This window comes from Equus asinus, unplaced genomic scaffold, assembly GCF_041296235.1.
Source record: "Equus asinus isolate D_3611 breed Donkey unplaced genomic scaffold, EquAss-T2T_v2 contig_296, whole genome shotgun sequence".
Classification (NCBI taxonomy): Eukaryota; Metazoa; Chordata; class Mammalia; order Perissodactyla; family Equidae; genus Equus; species Equus asinus.
Genome location: NW_027224956.1, coordinates 12,501 through 17,248, shown reverse-complemented (window position 1 = coordinate 17,248; position 4,748 = coordinate 12,501).

Here is a 4,748-nt window from a genome sequence, read left to right as displayed (position 1 = left end):
CTTAAAGGTTGCAACCTGAGCTAGCTTCTTTTGCCCATGTCCCTCAGTTTCAGAGGGTGGATTTCTCCGTGTTGCTTTTTCCCCAGGCCTCCACGCCCTTGTGTGTTTCTTTTGCTTAAAGATTGCCACCTGAAGCCAGCCTCTCTTGCCCATCTTCCTCAGTTTCAGAGGGTAGATATTTCAGGGTTGCTTTTTCCCCAGGTCTCCACGCCTTTGGGTTTTGTTTTTGCTTAACGATTGCCACCTGAGCTAGCCTCTCTTGCCCATCTTCCTGAGTTTCAGAGGGTCGATATCTCCGTGTTGCTGTTTCCTCAGGTCTCCACGCCCTTGTGTGTTTCTTTTGCTTAACGTTTGCCACCTGAAGCCAGCCTCTCTTGCCCATCTTCCTCAGTTTCAGAGGGTGGATTTCTCCGTGTTGCTTTTTCCCCAGGTCTCCACGCCCTTGTGTGTTTCTTTTGCTTAAAGATTGCCACCTGAGCTAGCCTCTGTTGCCCATCTTCGTCCGTTTCAGAGGGTGGATTTCTCAGTGTTGCCTTTTCGCCAGCTCCCCACGCCCTTGTGTGTTTCTTTTGCTTAAAGATTGTCACCTGAGCTAGGCACTGTTGCCCTGCTTCCTCAGTTTCAGAGGGTACCTTTTTCAGGGTTGCTTTTTGACCGGGTCTCCTCGCCATTGTATTTTTTTATCTTATTTTTTTTGCTTAAAGATTGCCACCTGAGCTAGCCTCTGTTGCCCATCTTCGTCCGTTTCAGAGGGTGGATTTCTCAGTGTTGCCTTTTCCCCAGCTCCCCACGCCCTTGTGTGTTTCTTTTGCTGAAAGATTGCCACCTGAAGCCAGCCTCTCTTGCCCATCTTCGTCAGTTTCAGAGGGTGGATTTCTCAGTGTTGCCTTTTCCCCAGCTCCCCACGCCCTTGTGTGTTTCTTTTGCTTAAAGATTGTCACCTGAGCTAGGCACTGTTGCCCTGCTTCCTCAGTTTCAGAGGGTACCTTTTTCAGGGTTGCTTTTTGACCGCGTCTCCTCGCCATTGTATTTTTTTATCTTATTTTTTTTGCTTAAAGATTGCCACCTGAGCTAGCCTCTGTTGCGCTTCTTTCTCAGTTCTAGAGGGTAGATTTCTCCGTGTTGCTTTTTCCCCAGGTCTCCACGCACTTCCTTTCATTTTTCCTTAAAAATTGCCACCTGAGCTAGCCCCTGTTGCCCATCTTCGTCGGTTTCAGAGGGTAGATTTCTCAGTGTTGATTTTTCCCCATTTCTCCACGCCCTCGTGCTTTTTTTTTTTTATTTCCTTAAATGTCGGCGCCTGAGCTAGCTTCTTTTGCCCATCTTCGTCAGTTTCAGCGGGTAGACTCTCCGCCTGCCTTCGACAGGCCCTCTGGACTGGAAAGCTTTCCTCCTCCCGTCATCACGGTCCTTCTCGGATGACGTGCCTGGTTTCGGTTTGACCGTCCCCGCCCGCCCTGATTTTCTAAGTCCTCCCGGGAACCCCGGGGGCGCTCCAGCCGCTCCGGGAAGCGGCGGCCTCCCGGCCGCACCGGCCCAGCCCGGCCCGGGCCGCCCCCTGGCCTCTCTGGGGGGAACTCTCCCCTTCCCCTTCCCGGTGATCGCCCGAGAAACCTTTTCCGAGTCCCCCTCCTGCGGCTGGGGCTGCGCCTTGGCGGCCGGGAGCCCGCGGGCGGACGCCCCGGGGCCGCACTGGGCCGGGAGGCTGGGTCCGAGGGGGCTCCGGGACGGGATCGGGCGGCCCGGCGGCCCGGCTGTGCTCCCCGGCGGGCCCGCGCTCCGGCTCCGTCCCGCTGAGGCGGTCGTCGGTCGCCGGGTGCCACCTGGCGGCCGCTTTTATATCGTCTCTTTCCTCCGGAGCTCCGGCGACGCGGGCCAAGGGACGGGACTCGGCCGCGGTGACCGAGGCAGAGTCCCGGGAGGCCGGCGTCGCTGGCGGGATCTGGCCCGGTGGCGCCGGGGCGTGAGCGCGACGCCCGCTCGCCGGAGATTGGAGGTGCAGGCTACTGAGGGAGGTGGCTGTCGCCGCGCCGCCCGGTGCCGGCCGGGGTGTGGGGCCTCCCGGACGGGTCGACCAGCAGCCGCCGGTGCCCCTCCGTCCCCGGGAGGGGGTGGGGGGCCGCCGCGGGGGAACGGGCGAGGGAGCTCGTCCCGTGCCCGGCCGTCGTCCCGAGGGCGGCCCGGTGGTCGGGCCTTCCGCGTCGCCGATCCCCTTTCCGCGCCCCGCTCCGGAGGTGGGCGACCGGCCGGGGCCTTGCGGGGGAGGCCCGTGGAGGGCGCGACGGGCTCGGCCGCCGGGCTGGCCTTTTCCCCACTGGTCTTCCGAGTCGACCGGCTCTGGCGGTGGGGACCGGGCCCGGTCCTCGGATGCCTCCTCCTCCGTGGCAGTTTTTTTTTCCAAGTCCCGCCCTGGAGAAGAGCGTGGACCGGCCCCGGGAGCCCTCGAGGGCGGGCCGGGGAGGGCGTCCCCGGCCCGGACGCGTGCCCGGGGTGGGTCCGGGCCGTCGGACCGGACTTCTCTCTCCGAGTTTCGCGGGTCGCGTCTTTGTCCGGAGGCGGGAGGGGGCCGGCTCGAGGCGTAGGTGGAGCCCCGGCTGAGGGACGGGAGCCACGGTCCCGCCCCGGGCCCGGTCGCCGGAGGCGCCTCCGCGGAATTCTTTTCTAAGTCCTGACCCGGCGACTCAGAGGGAGGGACCGACCGGTCCCGGCCCGCGCGGGCGGCCCGGGGAGGCTGTCCCCGGCTCCCCCTGCCGCCACGCTTCTGGGGTCGACCAGATGGCCCCGGGAGCTCCGGGCCTGGTGGCGATGGGGTCGTGCTTGGGGTCTGGTGGCCGTGGCCGTGATCCAGGGGTTCCCCTGGTGATCCGTGGGTGGGCCCCGTCTCCGGGCGCGGCGATTCTTGCCCCCGAATGGGTGGTTTTGTGCCGCCAGGTAAGTGCTGACACGCTCTGCTCGGGTGACAGTCGCCCGAGAGCTTCCGGGTGCCTGGATGCGTGTGCGGGGAGGGCTCCGGGCTCTGGCCGAGAACCGGACGCCCGTTTCCACCCCCGCCGCTTGAGCCGCCCGCTGGGGCCTGCGCGCCGGCTCTTGTGCGTTCCAGGCGCCCCCACGACCGTGGTGCCACCTCCGGTCTCTGGTACCCGAGGGCGGCGGGGTTAGGGGCGCGGGGTCCTCTACCACGTGCACTCCCTGCCGCCGGCACCCGGGTGCGGTCGCGACTTACCCCATCCCACCGGCTCCGTGCCAGTGCGTGTCAGGCGTTCTCGTCCTGGGGTGGTCGCCCGCGCTTGCTGGAGGAGGAGAGGGGTCGGTGAGGCTGAAGCAGGCTCCTCCGCTCGCTGTCCTCGCCGGCCTTCCCTTGCTCGGGGGTCCCTCGCGTTATGCTGCCGACCGATGTGGTGATGCTGTGCTCTCCCGGGCCGGGCCTAAGCCGTGCCAGACGAGGGACGGACGTTCATGGCGAACGGGACCGCTCTTCTCGCTCTGCCCGCGGGTCCCCTCGCCCGTTCTCCCCCGCTGCGAGTGGCGTGTGGGAGGCGGCAGGGGTGCGGAATCCGGCCCGACCTCGCTCCCCCGCCCCGTGCCTCGTGGCGTGGGCGGTGTCGGGGTCTCCGTGACGCGGCGGATGCTCCGCCTGTGCCTCTTGGCTGTGTCTCGCGGGCGGCCCTCCCCGCGGTGGGGCGGGCCGTGTTGCCGCCGCGCCGCGCGCCTTCCCGGGCGCGTGAGCGCGTTCCCCAGGCCGTTGGCGGTGCCCCTGGAGCGTTCCAGGTCGTCCCTCAGGCGCCCGAGGCCGAGTGGCGGTGTCGTTCCCTGTTCCCGTCGGCCTCCTCAGGTAACCACTGCGCTGGTGTGTCTGAGGAGCGGAGGGGTCGAGTCGGTAAGGGAGGCGTGCCCCTCGTCCCCCTCGGGGTGGACGGGTGCCTCGTCGCCCCCCACGGCGTGCCGTGTGGGGGCGGGCAGGCTCGGGCGCGTGCCCGCGTGTTCCCCTTGCTGGGGTTTCCCCGCGGGTGTGGGAGTGACCGTGGCGGGCCGAGCCAGCGGCGTGGCGCTGGCTCTTTGGTTGGGAGGTGCTGTTTGATCGGCACCTCCGTCCCAGTCTCTGCCTCCCTTGGTCTCTCGGCCTGAGAGGAGGCACTGACTTGGGAGCCGCACAGGGGCCTTGTAGATCCCTAGCTAAGCCCAGTGTGGCCAGAGATGGCGAGCCCGGGGCAGCGCGGGCTCGCAGCCCTGACCACGGACGCTCCGACTTGCTCTAGGCCTTACCTCTACCGCAGACCCCTCCTGCGTTGCGTGGCCATGGTGTCTGTAAGCGCCTTGGTGGGACCGATGGCGGACGATGGGCGGGGGCGACACGCCCTCGGTGAGAAAGCCTTCTCTAGCGATCCGAGAGGGTGCCTTGGGGTACCGGACCCCCCAGCCGCCGCCCCTCCTTTGCGCGTAGTAGCCACGGACGCCACCACCGTGGCGCGTGGGCAGAGCTGCTCTTTGCCTACCGCGGCCGGCGCCTCCCCCCTCCGAGTCGGGGGAGGGTCACGCCCGGCCGGGCCGTCGTCGGGCGCGGGGCCGCGCGTGTGCGCGAGCGTGCGCGTGGTTCTCCCGTCGCGCGCTGGGGCGGGGAGAGGGCCCGGCCCCGTCCGGGCTCCGCCCCGCCGCGAGCGGCTGGCTCTCCGCTCGCTCCCGTCCCGAGCCGCAGCCGGTGGTGGCGTGCGGGCATGGGTGGGGGCCGCCGCCGCTCTCGGGCGCGTTCC